The sequence below is a fragment of the Falco peregrinus genome, chromosome 3 (genome assembly GCF_023634155.1).
Source record: "Falco peregrinus isolate bFalPer1 chromosome 3, bFalPer1.pri, whole genome shotgun sequence".
Lineage (NCBI taxonomy): Eukaryota > Metazoa > Chordata > Aves > Falconiformes > Falconidae > Falco > Falco peregrinus.
In genome coordinates this window covers 70,611,615-70,634,926 of record NC_073723.1, presented here as the reverse complement: position 1 = coordinate 70,634,926, position 23,312 = coordinate 70,611,615, and positions in this window count along the sequence as shown.

Sequence of the window (23,312 nt, the reverse complement as noted above, 5' to 3'; positions counted from 1 at the left end):
ATAGTAAATCACTTGCAATGGGCAAGAAAGATTCTATACGCATAACAATGTTGAAGTAAAATATATCATTGGACTAATAATACAGACATAACAATTATTTCTGCTCATCAAACCTCTTATACTAAAGAGCGACCATTTGCTTTTCCTTTCCTGTGATGATATTCAGTTTAGCTGACCTGTTTAATCAGTGAGTAGAAAGGACAGAAAATCTGGTCTATGTTAATTTTAAATATGTAAACATTTACAAACAATTACAGCTAATATTCTATAATGATACTGCTGTAATAATGCTTTACATAATCATAGGCATATTTTCCCCTATCCCAGCATAATCTCTTCTTTTTAATTTTTTTTCATAAAAATGGATCTATCTTAGTATTTCTCAGTGGCAGGTACTGTTCACAATCAGACAAAAAGGTTGTTTTTTTTTATCTAACCAACTGTCATTATCTATAGGTATGATCACCTACTTCTGAACTACCTACTTTTTCCTCCTTCTATAGGATAGGACAGAAAAAGAAACACTAGGACATAATTTATCTAATCTTAAGGTTAACATTTAGAATTAATCAGATGAATGCTATAGAACAGCTCATTTTTCCTCCTCTGGGTATGAAGGGAGCTCAGCCTACCTAATTCAAATGAGGAACTATGTGTTGTTGGTTCTGAGCTTAACACGGTGAATACTATAGCAGGTGTCCCCAGCTGGATTAAAATTCCCTTAGTGTCCCAGTCAGGATCTAGTCCTTAGGTGTTTTGTATTGCCACTCCAAATTAATTTAAGGTTTTTTGATTTTGACAGAAAGTCTCTTATAGTTCCACAGAGATAGAGCGGCATTTAATAAATAAGAATAGACTGTCAAACAGGTGGTTGGTGTTCATCTACAAGCACGAAGGAAGTAAGTTCCTCAGTTCTGTTTGAATATTCACTTGAATGCTTAATAAAATATACGTATCCCATTACATACATCTCTGTGTCCCAATCAAATGTTATTCACGATGAAAGAATCATGGACAGTGTTTAGCAAAAGTTCTGGTGAATTGCCTGAGCTTACAAATTTCTTTGAAAAGCCCATAATTAAGCAATACTCTTAAAAGAGGTTATTGGTCATGCATTTTATGCATATTATTATTATCCTTTACTTTCAAGACATAAATCTATTCTACAGTATACATTTGAAATGTAAAGGTTGTAACCGTTGGCTTTGGCAGATATAGAAAATAAGGATTAGTTGCAGAATGAGATAACAACCTTGGAAGACAAAGAGTAAAAAATCATTTTCAGCAAAAGATTGTACAATTTACTGCTCCTGTTCAAATCATATTAGCTCATCTTCAATTTATCACGGGTTGTACAGGATGGACATAATGACTTGACAATTATGTAATTTTCTGCCATGACACTGCACCTATTTTGCTTTTGACTATATGAAATGACCTAACACAATCAATTTGATAAATCCCCTCACAGGGCAAGCAACATGCTGCGATGTTCTGAGAATATTTTGGCATCTGTTGAAAGCCCTCCCAATCCAGGCTACCATGAAGTTAGGCTAAATTTAGTGATTGCCAGTTCCTCATTCTACAGTAAGTAAACTAGCTGGCAAGCTGCAGAAGTTCCCCTGCATTCAGAAGAAGCACACCTAGTTCTTGCTTTCCTTCCATAGATGCTGAATTACCATGACAGCTTGGCTACTGAGTTGGTGTGACAACCATCAATGTTTTCAATCGTCCTTCACAGTGCAAATGTACATTTCTAATTAACACGAAGCAATACACTTTCTCTGATTAATTTATTTTTTGTTATAATTTAATTTAATTTAATTTTAATGAGTAGCAAGGGAATACATGTCTATGTATTTAGACATCTAAATTTTTTTAACTTTGTGTAAATAGTGATCTCTATTCAGTTGACTCCAACTAGGAGCATCCAACAAAAACATTTTCCTCTTCTACTTTCTAAGTTTCTGAATGTTTCCATTTGGCCCTAAGGTATTATCAATGCAGATTATGAATATGTAAATAATGAAGCACCTGTAATTATAAGAATTGGTATCTTTAGTTTTCACAGATCAGATGCAATACCTGCATAAAAATCATTAAAGTTGCTGCTATCCTTTATGCAATGTCAGTCATTTCTATGAATAATAGCATTTTACTTTCTTCTTATACTTTATTCAGAGTTTATACTTTTCTTTCACTTTCCATATTTCATCTCTTGTGAGCTTACCTGTCATCCTCCATATTCTTGTGCCTATCACTCTGTAGGTTTCACTGTGATAAAGTCTTTTCCCACATCAACACTTCTGAATTTTTCATTCCTACAAATCCCTTTTCTGTGGCTTCCAAAAACCCCATATCTCTGGTACATGCAGAAGAGTGCAGTTCTTCCTTTCAGTTCTCTACTGCCTCAAATCAATGCAAAAGTACTACCTTATGCTGTTGAAATGTCTGCTAGCAATTAAAATTGAAATGATTCTATGACGAAAATCCTCAAAAGACCAGAGATTTGTGCTCTTGGCATAAACCTGGAAGATGAGGTTCAGGCTCTTACTTTACTACAGCTCCAAGATATCATGGTGAACAAGTCAAATGCTGCCACATCCTTTAAAAGATACACAGGCATACTGCTTATTGTCTTGGAAATGCTTACGTCTTCATTGTTAGCAAATTGTCACCCGCCAAAATAATTTCTGACCCATTATTTAGTTACTAGAGTGCTCATAGCCAAACCTATGTCAAAGCTAAAATAACCCAAAGAGAGATTTTGAGACTGAGTAGACATCCGTCCCACAGCTAGGCACAGTGCACACCAAATCTATGTACTTTATATGCACTTCATATACTCTCACTAAAGACAAACTATTACAATCTACAGAAGCGATTTCATGAAAAGAAAATCTGAAAGCATAGAGAAATCTGGACAAGCATCAAACAGATATTGAGTCTGAGACGAGATAGCTTTCCCAGTGGGCTTGGGGGTGCTTAAGCAATCTGACAAGACTGGTTCAAGGATCCTCAGAAAATGTAGTGCTTTTTTACTTTTGTCTTTGGTTTGTGGGTTGTTGTTTTTCCTCAAAGAAAAGACTCTGAGAGGCTTCTAAGTCACACAGTAGGGACTGGACCACAGGATGGTGAGATTGCCACAGCTGCACACAGAAGCAGCCAGCTGAACACTGAGCCTCACTCCACTTCTGCCTCTGCCGGCTGCCTGGTCCCTCCAAGACACCACAGCAATGCCAGAACCTGTGCCTCAGCATCCTTTCTTTTTTCCCCAACTAATTTCAAAGATTTTCGTCAGACTTGCAAATTACTTACTGATGTCTCCGTCATGCTATCATTGTGAATATGTTGTTTACCTTTGACGCAGCTCTTTAACTGTGTGAGAAAGTATGTTGCTGTCCTGACACCCTATCTATGCAGATGAATCTGTTGAGTGGTATGTAGTCAAATTATTTTAGTTTTTTGCAAAAATCTGTCTGTGTGACCAGAGGTTGTAAGAGAAACAGCATAAGACATAAAAGTATATGGCGTCACTGTTAGCGTCTCCTTTGTCATGGTCTCTCTTTTTTTGTACACACTTTTATACCAAGTGGTGTGCAGTATCCCTCCCAATTTGTAAAGCCTATGAACAGAAGCAAGTCCATTCATCAAATTATTTATTCTAAGGAGCTTTGTTGAAGAACTCATAACATATTTTCAAGCATCTTTTTTCTGTTAACAGTATGAAAGCTGCCATTACCAAACTTACTATAGAAAAAGCTTGCTGAAAGCTGATTTACCAGGATCTCTATTTAATTGCAATATCTTATTACATGTAGATGGCACCACCCTTCCTCCAGAGAGAAGGTTATAAAGCTAACTCTGCAGAAGAGTCATGCTTAATGAGCCTGGACTTTTGCCACTTTGCTGTGTATGATTTCTCCATTAAATACAGCAATAGCATAAATACGTATTTCTCTTGAAGAGCGGTGGAAATAAATTTCCACAGTAGTTACAGCTGGCTTAGCTTACTTGTTTCTTTGCTTTTGACTCAACAGGGCTTCCAACTTCCTCTCACAGATATTTACAGGAGAAAGCGAAGCCTCCAGATGGGCTACAATTACTAGAAATGGGCAGGTGTTTTTGTAACAGAATCAGAACTAGTTGGATTTACCTCTGCAGTTCCAGAAGCACTCTGTTAAATAACCTTATTTAACCTACAGTATTTCCTGAAGACTGAGACTGAAAGGAAAACAACTCACAGGTTCAGAAACAGGCTTTTAATTCAACTTAGTGTTGGCTGCATGGACTAATAGGTATGCGTGGGAAATGACGCAGCAATTGCATAGGGAGCAGTCTGGAAGCAGGCACCTGAATGTGCCCGATGGTGATGCAGTGCTTTGTGCTACAGCCTCCTTGCCCCTGAACTTGGTTCATCATCAGCCTAGGGAGGGGGCAAAGCTGATTTTTCATTAGCTGTACGCCACCTGCATCACAGCTCCAGCCCTGGCTCTCATCAGTGGAACCAGGGGAATCTTAGCCAGTTCTAATTTACATTCATTTGCAACATCCCCCCTGTGAACATTTTCCTGATGGAGAATAACTGGAAAACAGCAGGACTGGACTGTACTCTAGCCTTTTCCCAGCATCCACCCCAAGCTGGAGACCATGTTTGCAGCCCCCCTGACAGGTCTACACCCAGGGAGGAATTCACAAAACTATAGCCCATCTTCAGCTCAGGGGTGCTGTCATCAACACACTTAGGGATGTAGAAATTGCCACATCAAATCAGAATAATGGACTGTCTAGTACAACATCCTGAGGCCAGTCACAAATGCTTCAGAGAAAAATGTTTAAAAAGTGGTAGACAAATGTGGAATAATCTGCTGTGAGAGAAGTTTTTCTAATCTTTGTGGAAAATTAGGTATTACACATTATTTTGCACAATATGCACATTGGCTTACCTGCTAATTAATCTTGTCTTACAAATGTCAAGCAGAGGGGAACTAATACGAAAAACCAAATGAGTAACAGGATAATGTCCAAGAGGAAAGGCTGGCATAGGGAATATCAAGGGTTCTTAATGAAGCTGTCACTGACAAACCCTAGTCCGGAGCACACTCAGATGGCAGCGCTCAGTCTTTCTTGCCCAAACTTAGGATCAAATTATGTATCAGACTTGAAAAATAATGATTTCAAAGGATGGGAAGGGAATTTGATTGAGAGGCTTGTCAGTAACGCTTACAAGTTTAACACAGAGCAAAAAGCACCCCTGAGAACATGTTTATGAAATTTCTCTAAGATTTATGGGAACACCTGACTGTGGAGAGGTTTGCAGTCTCCAGTGTTTGGGGTGGGCTGCAGAAGTTTTTAGATGTATCAATATTGCAAAATGTTTGCATGTTTGTTTCAGCTCCAGTTTACATTGTGCCTCTGTTTCTCATGTTTTCTTGTAAGGTAATTCACCACTGGTGACAGAACCACTGTGGTTGCAGTAGTGCAATATAACAGGTTTCAAATCCAATTCAAATAAAGCAGGAAGGCTTTAATTCATGGTATGGCAACATCTGGAAACACATAGTGAAAGTGATACATTTTCCTGGTTACTAACTGACATGCCCAAGATTTTGCCATTTTTCTATGCACAAACTAATCCCACGTGCAGGCCATTTCTAATTTTGTGAATAAAAGGCTGAGGAGGATTAGTATTGGTCACAAATTCAGTAGGAAGACCCCATTTCAGGTCTTAGAAAGCAGTAACAAACTGCTCCATCTGCTTTCCTGTCCATGTAGTATTATCATTCACTATGAATCTTCACAGAAAATATAATCTTAAAGCAAAAACACTTGCTTGCTGCAGAAAGGGATTTTACCACATCTTATTTTGGCTTCCCGTAAGCAAGCCCCAATCCTGTAGTAGCCTTACCTACTGGATTCCTATGGGACATGGCAGTGAGGCCCCATAGGACATTGCCTTCATCATGCCACACTGCTGGGCACTTCACCTCCTCTGGGCACTGCTGGCTGTCCTCTGTAATTGGGGACCTTCCAGCTGCAGTACTGGAGCTTGGGCTGTTAGTTGAATCCAGTTTGCATAGGATTACTGCAGATGTGGGGAAGATGTGGGGAAATTACCCATCCCCTTACCAGCTCTCCTCTGGCAAGCCTGGGTAGCCATGCGAAGCAGACCCAGATGGATGGAATTTCAGCACAGAATACAAATCTTCTGGTGATCCAGCTGCACACTTGATGTTAACCCACACTGAAATATGGGCTACTGCTTCTATATCCATCTTGTCCCTGCCTCCACCTGCAAGGGTGGCATAAAGCAGCTGGTTCCGACTCTGAATATTTCTTACTCACTTACATGCTTGTAAAGAAGAGTTATATGGAGCAAACAGACACAAAGCACTTATTTTTCCTTATTAGCATTAGCAGTTGTGACTCTGGATGTGCAGAATCACTTTTCAAGGGGTTGTTGCATGCAATCATGACACATTTGCTTACTATTTCACTGTTACACTCTAATTTAAAATTCTGGAATGGTTGGTTCTTTCAGCGTCAGCTACAAATTAAACAATTGTGTCCTACGTATGCCCCAATAGCACAACTCAATAGCCTGGAGAAAAAGAAGCTTTCATTATTGACGCAGGGAAAAAAAATAATACAGTTGGCACTAAATGGTATCCTGCAAGCCATGTTTCAGCCCAGAGCAAATTTGAATGGCTAATTTTATGTCACAACAACAACAACAAAAACCCCAAACTGATGTAAATTAGCTACAAGTACGTGAACTGTACCTGCAGTCATAGTACTACAAATTACATCGTCAATTAGCTAATCTTAATTTGTTACCATATAGAAAATTGATTTTAATTGTATTTTTCTTAGCTTTTTTGATACATTTTATTTGAACAGAAACTCTTTATGTTCTCAGTGTTCAATATAGTGTCTGTTCTCGGAGCAGGTTGGGGTAGGATGCACTGTAAGAGAACTCACACTTACTGTGTGTCTTTTGAATATAAAAATCCTCTTACGCTATTAAAAATACAGAAAATCAAGACAAATAAAAAGGTTTCCTCTAGAGATAGTAACATGATTTAACATCATGTACGGATTATCTCATGACAAGCAAAAAAAGTGTGTTTTTAAGTGTGCTAGCTCTATCTAGTTCCGTCAACCCAGCCAAAAGCCTCACCAAAAGAAAATTTTCAATCTAGCTACAGAGTATACTCCACAAGATTTCTCTGCCCTCTCCTCCCAAGAAAAACTGAACCAAGGCACCTGAAAAACTCTTTATCTTGCATACACGTAAATTTTCTTAAGGCTACAAAAGCTGTTGTCTTTACAGCCTTAGAGCCTTTTCTGTGCTAAGGCGGGACTGAACTGGTTGTTGCTGATCAACTTCCATGAAGCCAAAATTTCTGTACGAAGTATATCCTTCCTGACATGTCAGAACTGTGCACAGAAACCTGGAGCACAACTTGTCTGAATAAAGTGAGCTTTCTGACATAGATATTTATTAAGTTCTCCTTTGGTAAAGTCTCTCACAGATATATGTACGCTCCCAGCTCGTCATGTACTGTGTTCTAAAGAACTGTGGCTGGTACTTGATACATATGTTGGTGTAGTTATTATTATTATTATTATCATTATTATTATGATTATTATTTTGCAACAACAAAAAAACCCAAAAAACCATGCTAACAACCCTTTTTCAAGTTAGTTGACTTAAAAACAATTGGTCGATGCTGTAATGAGTTATCATATGTGCTTCACTGTTCCCATAGCAACCTGTTAGAGGATAAAGCAAAGGCTGCCAGGGATAAAATCTCTGCAGGCCAGGATGCTGCAACACATTGCTGAACGTACCTAGCAGGCTCAGAGGGACGGAGTAGGCTGAAGAACATTCTCAGCATATCCTGGATTGAAGAGCACTGTGGGAAATGTGATATACTTCACAGGAAGCCCTTCACAAAAATATCAGAACATCAGTGCTACCAGGCAAATAGCAGGAGCAGCGGTAACTTCATGGGCATTTTTCTGAGACCTCCAGGAGACGGAGGTTTAGTGCTGCATAGATGTTATAGGATGGTGAATGCCAAAGCATTGATGTTGAAAGGCACAGATCCATTCAAGACCAAAAAGTCCGTGTAACCCAAAATACCAGAGAATTCTGGCATCTAAAGCTAGTCACTAGGACTTACCAGGACCTGTCTGTCTACAGATTTTTCAAGGTGTGGAGCATCTGCAGAAAGAATTGTAGTTTATTCAGCATGCCTACCATTTAACAGCCTAAACATGCGGTTAGGTACAAACTCCAAGCAGCAAGGTTGGTTTGGTTAAGACACATCTGTTAAACTGCTGTTTCAGCACAGCAGACTCATCTATAGTCAGCTTTGCTGCAAGCAGAAGCTTTGGCTAGCTGGTAGGAAAAGCAAACTCTGGGTGGCTTTGGGGTTTTTTTTTCCTTTTTTTAACTGATAATTTAAATAGAAAAAAATTATGTCTGATTAAAAATAAAGAAACAGTTGTTTATGAGGAAAAATGGACTATCTTACAGAATCATAGACACATCTGCATTCTTTCTCTCTCATCCTCTTTGGAATATGCTTCTTTATTCCTGAAGATGTTTCGTTTTATATTATTTTACTCCATCTAATACAAAAATGTTGTTGAAGGCACTGTTCATAAACAGGTGTCTGAGCCTGTGTCACAAACAGGATGCAATTGCTAGCAGCAGTAAAGCAGCAGGTGATAGTAGACCACACTGAGATGGTTATAAAACTGATACTAATTTCCACTAAAAAAATGCAGCATTGGAGCAAAATTTTAGTTCTCTCTTACTGCATTACTATGAGAAGTAACACTGTATTATCTAACTGGTGAGACAAATATAGATGGCTGTAAAAATGGAAGATAATTAAACAAAGCTAAACATAGAAATACAAAGAATACATTAAAAAAAGACAAATGGCAGAGAATGACATGAAAATAGAGGAGACTGAACATGAAAGAAGTGTTAAGATCACTCATAAATTTCACAGAAAAGATGCCCTTCATAATTGTAGAAGTTTTATATTTTGGAATTCATTTTGAAGTATTTTGCCTGTGAAGGCAGTAAATATTGTAACATTTCATAGCACAGCCATTATGGAAGATTAGTGAAAAAAAAATGGGTTCTCATAATCTTTTTTCATCTGAACTTCTAAGTTTGTCTTACAGTAACTTTCTACCTTACTGGCTTAATGCCCTTGTTCAGCACCCAAACTGCAGTGTTAATTAGCCTGTATTTGGAAACTCCTAAATTTAACTGAAGTCGAAGACAACAATACAAAATAAACTTCTAGTACAGCAAAGTTACAGAACTGGATTTGCTTTCTTGCTTACTATGTATGTTTAATGTAGATATTTTGATACAGACTTTCAGAACAAATATTTGTGCATAATATATATGACACTGTACACAAATATGGTATAACATTCAGGCCTTTTTGAATGGTTTTGCTCTATCACTGTAAATTTTATTCAAGAAATACAACCTTCATGTCCTCACACACTTCATGACTACAGATTCAGTTCTACTCAAACTAAATATATTCATTCATAATATGCCCAACATTGTGAGTAGTAATGATCCCTAATGTTGACAACCTATAGTTGACCTTTCTGCTCTAATAATAAAAATATGACATAAAGCATATTTTTTACCTTGGTGAAGCAATGGAGTGAAAGAAGTGTAATATCCAGCAGGGCTTTTATGGCTGGTTCATAAACCCCCCCTGCCTTTTATAAGAAATCTGACTAAGGACAACATAATAGTTTGTGTCTTGAGAAACATTTTTGTGCCTGAAATAGGAATAGGTTTGCTGGGACCTTAATGTCGCTGGAAATCCAACATGAATTTCTGGAAAAAACAAAGAACATTTTTTTTCTTTTAAATGCTATTGAAAATTCACATGTGGGGAAAGACTCTGTGGCATAATTTAAGAATCCTCACTGAAGATATTCTTGATGACAAACTGTTGCACTGATTTTTTTCTGGTTTAATTTATAGCTGATTTGGACAAATAAGTTGTGAGATATATATATATGTGTCATCATATATGAACTATATCAATCATTACAGCATATATAATTAATGTAACTTCAAGGTTGCCAAACTAGATTGGACTTTGTACTCCCTTCACATGAATAAGAGGAACTAGATCAAATGAAAGAAGAAAAAACTTTTTATGTGGTGATCCTGAAAGGAAGGGAAACAAAAGCGACTACATTCAGCAAATATGTTCTATTTCCCTGGTTTAACTCTTGCTGATTCAACTGGTGGCACTTACATGAAAGATACTAAGCTTTGGCTCCAGCATTCAAAGTGGTCACAGCACCCAAAAGAAAAAAAAAAAAAAGTCAGGAAAGAACTTTTAATTCTTTTAATTTAACTCACAAGAGCAGGAGCTTGGAGTTAAAAGTCAGAAAGATTTCATTTTGCAAAATGTGTTCCTTCCCCCTCCACCTTGGGTGTGAATCTGGGTGATACTGTTCAGACTATAAGGGCTTCCCAGCATTTTCAGTGTGGAGTCACACCACCTACTTCAGATCACAGCTTGGGCTTGAACCAAAAGAAAAAAAAAAAATTAACAATCCAGGTAAAGGGAAAAGCTTTTTATAACTATGATTTTTTTTTTTTAGGTCAACAGTGTTGGAGGAACGTGCAAGGTGACACTTAAGCCACATCCACAAATGACTTCTCACCAGCTGCATTCTCCGTGAAGGGTGTAACAGCACCCTTGCTGTTAGTTGTCCTCAGAGAAGCCGCTGTCTTTCCACTGTTAGGCACAGCCTTTCGTTCAAAACATGGCTCTGGTTACAATAACCCGATGTGTCTGAGACCTTCTCACACATGAAGTATAAGTGCAAATTTGGCATCAGAACAGACTGTACAGGCTGTCAAGACGAAGAACAAAACCACTTCTGTAGACACACCCCCCTCCCCAATTTATAATCCTCATCTGCAGTGCCACTGGTTTGGCTTTTCACTGGCCCATCTCAGCTTTGGTTTCAGAGGTGTGCTCACTGCCCGTCATCCTGCCCAGTTCTTCCCTTTTTATCCACAGCTGTCTTTATGTTTGAGTCCTTCCTTCTTTCTCTGAGGCAAGCAACCTCCTCTCGGTTTTCCGCTCTTCTCAGACTTCACTTCTGGGTAGGTTTCAGCCATCCACCTTTGATATAATCTTCTCCTCCTCGTTTCCTGTCTCATCACTAGCAGTATAAAAGCAAAATAAAGTCACTCAGACAAGATACATTTAAAACTAAAAAGCTACAGTCATACTTGCTATGTGCTGCATTATATTGATTGAACTTGGAGGAGTGTATTTTTAAAGGCACACAGGTGGTAGCTGGCCAGTCCTCTGTGACCTTCTTCGCTAGTGGGGTGGTTTTGAATACTGTCATCCACTTATTGCTATGGCAATGAATATTCCTCTTTCAAAAGTGGTATATTATTAATAGCAGATAATAATACATTCAGGTAGCTGCTTCCCTGCCTCCTCAAAGTGCTCTCTAAGATGTCACTCATGACATGCCTAAAATGTCACTGTTATTGAAATACTTAAGGACATTGTGATATTTTTTGGTACCTGTATTACAAGAGTTAAATAGAAACTATCATGAGTAACTTGAATAAATCATAGACCTTTCTTTGATGTTTTGATTTAATTTTGTTGGTCTTACCTGTTGCATGAAAAACCAGTATTACACGCTGCAAAAGTGATCACTGTGCAAAAATCTTTTCAGGCACACTGCAGCCCCTCTTACTGTTTGTATATTATCCCAGTAAAAATGCACAATAGACCCGTGGCAGTGTTAGACTTTTTAAATGTAGACAGTACCAAAATGGTGGGATGCTCATGCTACCAATGTCTCACCCTCAGGGCAACACAAGTCCTATGCCTGTTTGCAAACAGCCCTGCACCAGCACTGCTACTGCCCCTGCACCTTTCTCTCCCCAAAGCAGGGTCTACTAGTAACACTGCCTGCAGAGCTGCTATTCCTCCCAGCAGTGGGTTGAAAGCAAGCCATGATCCCTCCCTTCTCTGAAAGCAGGGCTCCTTCTTTCCAGGTGCCAGAAGAAAAAAGGGGTACAACGAGTGGTGAGGGATGGGGTTGTCCCCACACCTCCCACAGGCAGGGTGTAGGAAGTCCTGCACTCCAGAAGACCAAGAGAGAAGGTCACCACCTCATACAGCATTTTCTGCCACACAAAGGTTCTCCAGATCAGATTTCAGCTGACCCTGGAAAAATCAGATGCCTGGATGAAAGAATGAAGGATAATCACCCTCAATTACTAATATTTATCTAATAATCTAATAACAGATTGTAAGTCTAATAGTTACTGTCTAAGTCTAATATTTACTGACATTAGTTCAGGGAGATAAGGTGCAGTTACCTCAATGTCTCAGTATTCCTTTATCTTCAAGATTTCTCACTGGGATGTTTCCCAAAAGTTATACCTACAGGTATTTGAAACAGATAACAAGGCAAATGAGAGGGAATGGCAATAATAAAATGTTACAACAAAGCCACTGAATTTGCTATTGTATTTAGCTTTTGGGGATTGTAAGGCTTGCACTCCAGGACTGTAATTAGTTAGCAGTAACCCTTCACGACATTGTATTCTATTTCACTGAGTTCTGCCATCAAAATACCCATGCAGACCTGGAGAAGAATCGCATCAGTGTTAGCAGGCAGTCTCACTGTGAGACTTTGATTGGAAAGCAGTCAAATTGCACCATGTTTGTAACGTATTCATGAAATAAATGTTACGATGTTGTTAATGCTCTAAACCCTGTTTCTGCATAAAGATGATGTAGTAATATAAAGCATCATACTATAGATGATGAAATGTTCTCTTTTTTTGTATGTACCGTCAATCTCTCAGAAATAATTATAGTTCTGAAAATGATAGGGTAGCCCTTGTTCTAGGCTCTCCTCAGGATTTTCCTCAGGCAGTTTTCTTTCTATTGTCAGCTCTGTAGTAGTAGTTCAATGTTTTTCCTTCACATTCAAGTTCAGTTTAGATTCAAAACAACCCCTTTGATTTGCACAGGGATAAGATGATAAAGGTTTGCACAGTACCTGATTTTTTTTTGCCTGCTGTCTGTAACTGCTATAGGGATTTATGGCTTTAAGCTTTTAGCACAGTTTGGTAGAGGATATCATATTAAAAAAAAAAAGTCTCAAATAACAATACTACTACTAGCACCTTTTTGGTTGTTTGTTTAATTTGTCTTTCAAATGGATATATGTGAATTAGGTGTTGTTTCAACCAATTCATATCTACCACTGAACTAAGAAATAAGTTTTGAAAGATATTATGGAGTCAAAATGGAAGATTCCCAAGGGAATGCCCAAGATGTGATGGTATATTCTTATTTTACATTAAAGCATTTAGAGAATTTCAGCAAAAGATATAATTTCATTTTTTTCCAGAGCACTACTGTATGAAGATCTGAAACTACTCACTGATGAAAATAATAGAAAAGAAACTAAGGAGAGGATAACCCAAAATAACATGCAATAGGCAGTCTTAAGAATCAATAGACTGATTGAATCATTGCAATACAGCTGAGCTACTGGAAGCCTTGGGGGGGGGGGAAAAAAAGTAACCTGCTTTCACTGCAGTTTGAATGGATACAGAACATGATGCTCTAGCACTGCTTAAAAGCAATTGCCTCCTACCTAGGCTTACCACCTAAGCCTGTCTTTTGCAATCTAGATAAGGGAGCAAGAAAATCAGATTGCTTACACTGGTTATGTCTAAACTCACCCAGATTTCTTTGACTGTAAGAAACCTTGCCAAGTATAGTTTGTTACAGCTTACAATGAAGTACTAGACAACACTAAATCATTGTGTCCAAATCATATCAAAATGCGGTGGCGCCTGCAAGCAGCCAGCTCTGAGCGAATTCTGGCGCAGCAGCTCAGCCTGCAAGAGGGCTGAGGCACCAAGCAAAGTGGCCTGGCGACACATCCTGCAGAACAGAAAATTACTGACATGCAGGAACAGCCAGGGCAGAAATCTTGTGTTCTTTCAGGTTTTTTAGAATTAGGTCATGGAAAGATCCTTATTTTCAGGCCTCCTTTAGCCATGCTTAAAATTTCTGTGTCATGATTAGAATCACCACACATAGTTCTTTTGTCTGAACAGACCCTTGTTAAGTAAAGTTGTGAGACGTGGCTCAATGCTTTTGGTAATCAGGCAGTATGTTAGATTACCTCTTACACAAACTTTTTTTTGTTTCTATGTACATGAACTATAGTGATGTATAGCCTGAAGCCACTAATGGGAAAGAGTATGTTTGCATCATCAGAGAGAGTACATTAAGGAGCTATTGGATAAATGATTTAGAAATCATTAACAACACATTGATCAAAGCTGTAGGCTGCATTTAGTTAAGAACATCCCTTAAAATGGGGCATTATTTAGGATTCCAAGAAAGTGGAGAGATCCTTAAAGGAATCCTTTTAGCCTCAGAGCAGATCCAGAGCCCAATCTTACAGTCACTGTTGTACTAATTAAAAAAAATACTACCACTGCTATAAATCTTTGCTGTCTACAGAAACAAATAATCGAATTTGAACTGTTTGTAACTTACCAGAGTAACTGAACCAGCCTGTGCCCTCTACCTTTCCTTCAAGGACTCCTCAGGTATTAGCAGGTCTTCAGGTAGGATGGATCACTTTGGAGGAATACTCTTGGGCCAGGATTTTCTTTGGTTTCTGGGAAATAAGAGCGATACTACTACATTTGTGGAGATCAAGAGTGCCAGGGAAGGAAATGCAGAAAGTGGAGCCTGAAGAAAGAGGCTCTGTTTCTCTGCAGCAAACTGCTTAGATGAGAATGAAAAACTTCACTAGGTCATAGGGAGGTGGAAGTTAGAGCAAAACCAGGCTTCAATGCAAGCCCTAATTTAATACAGCTGAGATTTGGAAAGCTTTGGCCTGAAGACTTGCTCATAGCATCTTCTAACCATCTTTCCTGTTTCATCTTCATTATATTTTTTTGTAGAAAATAATATAACTGGCATGTGACAACACAGTATTTTCAAACTGATGAATACAATTGACACAAGAAACATCTGTGCTGAAATCTGTGATGAGATTACTACGTGCCAACAAACCTAATGGAAAGCACAAGGCAATCGCCAAGCCTATCAGCGTTTTACCTGAATGGCTGATCTTTGCATAACCACCCACGCAGCAAACCTAATGTCACAGCTGGCCCAAACCCTTCTAACAAAATCGTGAAAGGAACAATTAAGAGGATATCACAAATAGTCGCCTAACCAGGCTGAGCAGCTATTAGCCAATCAACATCTTAACATTCAATCTTTGTCACGTAATAAACACTGCCTATATGCAAAAGTGAGATTGCAGGCTTTATGAAGTGACACATTTTTTCTTTATATCTCTCATTTACTTAATGACCTCGCAAATTGAAAAAATTTAAAGAAATAGTTATCACAAAATCAACTGAGATAAACAACGAGCAGCAAAACCTTACATCCCAATCTTAAACCCTTTTTCTTAATTTTCTGTAAGATTGTTAGCAGTTTATTAGTTTTTATTGCTCCAGAGGCATCTGTCACTTCTTAGTTTTGACTGGGACAGAAGTCTCAAAACACCAACTGGAAGCAACCAACCAGATTCTTCCCACTTTACACAGGTTTTAAACAGAACGACAATGAGGATAATTAAATTTGTAGACACAAATATACACAAAGAAAGGGATTTTGACCTTTTATTCACAGAGCTCCTATTAAATTGTGACAGAACTATTTCCTCCTGTGCAAAGTCCAGCCTTTGGGAAAATTGATAGGGGAAATTATAAATGCTGTAAGAATTTTTATTGTTAAAATTATAATTATGTAACACACATGTAAAAATATTCTGAAGACAGTTTATCAGCAAACCTATTCCATTAATCAGAACAATCCACTGTGTGTATCTGTGTATATTTATACATATATATACATATATTTTGTGTCTGTTCAGTGTAGATTATTACATTAAGCTATATTAATAAAATATCCAGCTCCCCTGTTCTTTTCACCTTATCCTTAGAGCTTAGAAGTTTCAACAGCTTTTTGGTTTTCTTCAGCTCCAAAATCTCTGAACCTTTCAGTGCTCCTGATTCTTCAATATAAGTGCCACACCTTCCTTTCTGCCTTGATAGGACTAACAGAGTCTGTAAATCAGAATCTGTACTGGAGACTGATTACAACTGAAGCTATGAAATCAAGATCATGGCTTTACGATAGACATCAATAATGGTCTATAGCTGATTTATACTTCATTATTATTGCTCCTGTTCGTAATGCATTGTGAAGAAAGAAGCATTAAATCAATGGGTATTTGCCTGAATATGGAGAAAATAAAAATTTAGTAAAGATCTCATATGTGGCTGTATATAAAATTACATTAAATAAATCCACACACTTTTAAGATATCAGTTGTTTTGTGATTTCTTTGGTAGGATTTTACTGGCTATTTTTTCTTATTTTAGTAAGTGCTACTTAGAATAATAAAATACTTCAAGCACAATCATATTTTTCTGCATTTCCATTTAGTTAGCTAAATAAATGAAATTATTGACATTTCAATAATGAAATGGTAGCCTGAAAAATATAAACTGAATTCTCTATGACCTTGGTAACATCAAAGTAGTATCACATAAGTTGCATATTAAACTGTATGAAAACACACTACACTGCATGTTACAAGGCCAGCTTGGAGTTGATTGGTATCTGTTTCCTGACTTGATTTGATTCAGTCAGTTTCAGAAGTGGACAATCAGTTATTAACACTGATAGCATTAAAAATTATCAATCTACTCTATTCTAATAAGGCATGACCAAATACATATAATTTAAAGTCCAATAAATTTCTTGCCTGATAAACTGAAGATTCATCTTTATGTTCCTAAAGAATTCAGGATTGATGGGGAATGGATAGGGCTCACCTGATCAAAAATCCCCAGTCTGTTTCACTGTCCTTACTAATTCCCCAAATAATTCTGAATTACTTGCAAAGTTTCACTCTTCATCTACAGTATCTTCACAGAATTTTCCCACATTACTTATATGAACTGTTTTCTCTTCCCCTGACAGCTACATCCCACTGAAACAGTCAAACTGTTACCCTCAAGAGTGAATCTTGGGACAAAGATAATTTTGTTCATAACTGATATAGCAATTTTCATCTATTTCCAGGTGATGCCCCATTCTTTTCAGTTACAGTGACTTCAATATATGGTGAAGCCTTCCTATCCTATCAGACTCCAGCAGAATCACACAAATAAGGAAGGTGTTACTGCAGGTCAGTAAAAAATACATCTTAAAATCACAATCACAGAATGACTTTCAGATATCTTGGCATTAGCAGAATTGCAACTATTGTGAAAAGATGGATAGATGTATAGTATGGTTGATATAATGCAGTACTGTACCTTCTTCCTTCTCTATGTATACCTGACTTACAGACATACACAGCTTTCTTAACATTCAATTGCTTACTACAATAACTTCAAATAATATTTAAGATTACCCCTTTGGTAAAATAAAGTACCTGTTTAGAAACAGGCTAAAATATCCTCACAGTCTTCATAGTCTGTCGAATGAAGTCAAACCTGTTGTTGTTATGAGGTTTGTTTATATTTCAGAAAATTCTGCTTAATGGTAAAAATACATAATAGGTGATAGAATTAGGTGTTATAATTTTTACTGCCAGAAGTTGTAGGCTACTGTGTTGCCTATGAACAGCAATGCTCATTTTACAACATCCATAGTCATGATATATTGTATAAATAAATTCTTTACTATTACAGCCTGCTCATTTCTACTTCTAATTTTTGTTTTCCTTATGTTTCTCTGGTGTATCACTTGTGGGGAAAATAATAATGATTCACATCATAACAATTTATTAACTTATTATACAGTACATGTAATGGTAAAAATCAATATTTAACTTCAAGGAAAATGATGACCTCAGTTTAGCACAACAATTTGTGTTTAATAAAATCGGTAAGGCTTAATTACTTATTAGGTTTAAAAATGCACACGGCTATGCTGCTGAATTGAAATCTAATTTTGTTACATTATTCATTTTATGTCTTCGTGAAAATACAGTATCATAAGTCAACTATTGTGTCTCAGTGCATATATTTTTACTGATGTCAGAATGGGGAAAGACAGAAACAATAAAGTGCTATAGAGCAATTTAGAGAAGACTGATATGAATTAAGTTTATCTCGCCTCCCTTTAGTTACTGCTCTTCATATGCTTTACATGTTCTTCAGTCTGTGGAGCAGTGCTTCACAGTAAGCCTCATCCACTCAAGTAACAGAGAGTGAATACAGTAACCCCATCTCCTGTTTTTTGTCCCCAGTCTTTGCAATATAAAGGGCAATCAGCAGTCAGATGCAATACAAAGGGCAATTTGAACTTCCTCCAGTTGTCATCTTGCTTCCTGGAGAAATTAACATCTAGGGAAATTTAAACTCCATTCTTCTAATCAGTTCTGGGGTTTTTGTTTTTCCCTTTTTATTTCTGGTAGCATGCTGTGGCTGGTGACCCATCAGAATTTACAGTCTTTATCAAGCAGGATTAAAGCTAGGCAGCGTGTTTATCTGCACAGTGCCAGCCAGTCACGTCCTTAATCTCGTTATGCAAGCAGTTAAAAACATGGCCATTTCCAGTGACCTCATGGAGGTATGCCTCCAAGAGACCCAGCTTGGGCAAGGGGGGTTCTTTTGCATCATATGATGCCATCGTGGTCACGGGGAAATATTGATGCTGTATTGATGCTATGGCTATGTCCTCTCCTAAGTCTTGAAAGGGTCTCTGCTGAGCCCCAGCTGATCGCAGCTCCCCAGAGGTCAGCTGTGACGGAGTATCAGCCATTCCATTCTGCCACACAATTTAATACAGAGCAGGCTACAAACTGAGATTACAGATTAGTTTAGATGGGTGACAGCTCTCTGTTAATTTAACAAAGGCAGTGATACTGGGAAATGTTTCTATGTCTCATTTGTTTCAGACAATATTTTATTATACAATACATGGGCTTATAGGGCCAGATTTATTGTTCTTTTTAATGCTTAAAGAGGCAGGCAGATTTATAGCTGACTTTTCTCAACTGCTTTAATAGATTGCACTGTTTCTATCAAACAGAAAAAGTACTTCAGCGCTTTGGGAAACACCAGTAAGGGTTTGCCTACTTTTAGGGATGTAAACCACTACAGGCACAAGGGATATTGTGGGGAAGTAGGAAGTGCTTATGCAAGCGTGGCAGATACACAAGTAACTCCTTGAGTGGATAAAAAAGAGTGATAAAAGAAGATCCCTGCTTATTTGGCATCAATTCATAGTTCATCAGTGTCTGATCTGATAATCTTTTGTTGATATTCTCCATAATATTTTTTATTCTTCAGTTTGAATAATAATATTGAACGGAGTTAGCATACATTGGATTTTCTGGAAAACTGCAGTTTGTTTGTTTTGTTGTTTTTTTATACCCCCATACATTTCTGTTTAAAATCCATAGAGTGGTTCATGGTCCACAGCATATATATCATAGTTCTTACAAACACAGTTGCTCATTTAGAGTTTCATAGACCTAACAATGAATGTACAAGAAAAGAAACCTGATGTCAAATGCATAACATCAGAAAGCAGAAAGTATAATGACTTATTTTTAACAATCTACGTTTTTACAAAATTTCACAAGGAAATTACAATTGTCATCTTGCATTCAGCACCACATTCTCCCACTAAAAGTTATGACTTGGTAGGGAATGTTACTTCTGTGCATAGTCAATATCTTTGCTTTAGAATAAGTAGATTTATTCTTCATTTACAATAATATAGAGAATAGTAAAAGACATGTCAGTTTTAAAATACTACAGGAAAAACCTCCATGGGCAGCAAAGTTACTGGCTCTAAAACCAAGGACTGGCATCAAATTAATTTTCTTCTGTCTAGTTCTTTCTTTTTCAACTATAAGGAAAATTCATCATTGTGTTTACATTTTGATTGCTTCCCTTTTTAAAAAAATATCAAGAAATACAAACAAATAATCAAACTAAAAAAATCTTCAGCCTCTTGTCTGCATTCATATACAACACCACTAGCTATAGAAAAGATTACAGTACTGTTCTGGCATTTACAGCATGTCACATGGTATATATGGCTAAATGTAATAGGATATTTTGCAAATATTCTGTAAGGAGAATGTGAGAGAGGTATAAAAATGTTATGATTTGCAATGGTGGAACATGGTCCTCATCAAATTCTTTTTGTGAGCTGGAAGTTCATAATTCCTTTTCACTACTTAAGGCCACTGAAAAGAATTAATTTGCATATGTAGATTTAAATAGATTGATTTCACTCTGTTTAAAAATTCATGACAAAAAGTTCTGGAATTTTCCATTTATGCAGACTAAGATTTCCCCACACTATGCATCTGGTAAAAAGAAAAGCAGTGAACTAAGTGTTAAAAGCCAAGAGTGAATTTCACAAGGTAAAAGTGTAAAGAGGTGGTTAAAAAGTTTAAAAAATGGGGGGAGGAAGGGAAGGAAAAAATATGCTTATGAATACTGAAATCCTTTTATCTAAACTGATATACCTGATTTTAGAATACCCTTTACAGAGTGAAGTACCTTAGACTCTGAAGTATCTATGGGGTAAGGATGGTTGGTATGCACTGGGTGAGAGAAGAGCTAAATGCTGCTGGAAGTCTGACCAGCTCCCTGTTCCATGAATGTGACACCACTACCAATACCAGCCAATTCCAAAGGGAGAGAAATAAAGACCACTTAATAATTTTTTCATCACTGAGTAAGCTCCTAGTGACTTGACATGCTATAACTAAACCATGGTCTGTCTATATTTAACCCCCACTTATGAATTAAAACGATGATGGTTTTGCTGCTATGATGATAAAAAAGTAGTCATACTCTACTGAATGTGATATAGATGACTGTCACTTAGATAATTCTGCAAGAAACAATTTTCTATTGTATTTCACTGAGGGTGTTCAACAACTTTCCGTCACTGAATGAATGTTACTCATGATTCCAGACCAAAGAGCATGTCCGGATAAAATCAGCTCAATCATATTGTTAGGAAGGAAAAACTTAGATGCCATATTAGCACATGCACAATGTTTGGCTCAGAATCTGCTATTACAAAATCCTCTACGCCGTGGGCTAATGGATTAGCTTCTACAGCAAAGAGCTTGGCTGACACTTCTTGCAAGGCATAACGAACAATATAAGATGCCTGCTAAACAGTAATAGACATCTTTTGAAAAGAAGAACCCCACTCTAACACTGTTGTACCATGAGTTTGAAATAGGTTGAATTTGAAGCAAAGTCTTCTTTGTACCAATTCCTTAAAGTTTAACTAAGGATCTTTAAAATAAAGTGTAGGAATCTCCATAACTGGACCCAAAGACACTGATTGTGTTGAAAGAGATGCCTGAGACCAGATGTCAAGGGGGTTACATATGCATATCCACACAAACGTTAAGTACTACTGAGGATTTTTTAAAGCTAAACAGAGATAGCTTTTAAAGATTTTGTACAAACTCTTATAATCAGATGCTTAGCTCTGCCTACAGTATTTCATGCTGTTTAAGTGTTTTCATTATCATGTTAAGAATTTTGTCGTGCTTCATTTCCTAGCCTTTGAAGACAGAAGTATGGGACACCAGCCTTGGCATCTACACTCAGAAAAGTTCCCTGGCAAGTTTTAACACAGTCATTTCAGGCACCTTAGTAAGGATGGACCTCACAACAAAATAGTATTGTAATTCTAAAAAATCATAGTAATTATTGAAGTGCTCAAATATCTTGAAGGAAAGACTCAGAAAATTTAAATAATATAATATAATATAATAAATAAAAAAGAGGGAAATAGCCCTCTTCTAGGGAAAATGCCATTCAATATTCCATATTCGGTATTCCATAAAGCTGTGAGTTATCAGAAGCCCTCTGAAAATCCTCCTTGCTGCATGCAACACAAATGGTATGATTGCCAAGAGAATTTGAAAACATTGTTTTAAAGGTGGACGAGAAAAAAATCCCAGCTGGAATACCATACCACAAGAACAACAGAGCTTAAGAGTACTGCTGGAACAAAACCACGTTCTGTGTAAGATGTTCAGGATCCATGCACAGCAAATGTATCATCTGCTTTTGAACTGCCATCTGTCTCTGTTAGACCTTTGACACAAGGTACTGGAGACTCAAACACTTCTAGGCATTGTCAGGTGGAGAGGGAACAGTAAGGAAGAAGGGCAATGCTCCAACAAATGAAATCACATACAAAGCAAGAGAATGTGAGAAATGTAAACTGAGGCATTTTCTTTCACAATAACAGGACTGAGCATCACATGTAAATTTTAAATTTTTTTTTTACTCAACTGTTTCATATTTTGGTTCATACTTCCAAATATTTCAGTTACGAGTCAGATACTGGACTGGATATTACTGTGAGGGTTATGTACCTCCCTCAAGAAATGATCTCTGGTTTAATCTGAACTGACCAATTTACTTACTGTGGAAGGCCAAAGTTTATTTAAGTTTTACAAGTTAGACCTTTCCTGGTCATACTTAAAATCACTGCCAGATTAAATCTTTGGACAATAAATACCAATCTTTCAAAATAACACATATTCTATAAAATAACACAAAAATGTAAAAATGAGATCTTCCATATTTATATGTGAAAATAGGAAAAAGCCTGACCGAAATAGGTAAAAGATGGTACTTAGATTCCTGTTAGCTATTGCAATTTGTTTTATTTAAAGGAAAGACTTCCACACATTAAAGCTTATTTTTACACACCCTTTAAAGCAGGATTTACTTCACACAGATTTTGGTTGTTCTAATTAGAACAATTTTATGTCGTATTTTCTAAATGTTAATATTATATATAATGTTTGGAAACTTTTTTACTTCACTCTGGTGCTTACATAATTACAATCAGAATGTGTAAACCTGTTAACAGCATTCATTCTGCAAAGTTATTGACAAATATTACTTGCCATTATCTAAAAATATTTAACCCAAACAGCAAGCTGCTTATTTCCACTGTTTGCTTTCTGGGAAACATCAGTTTGCTTCCTTCTTCTTGTTCCTGACTGAAAGTACAGTATTTGTTTTAGATTCTGGGCTGCATCCTCAGGGGCATTACTAGCAGAGATAGAGATGCCATCATCCCACTCTACTAAGTGCTTGTCAGGCCACACCTGGAGTACAGTGTCCAGTT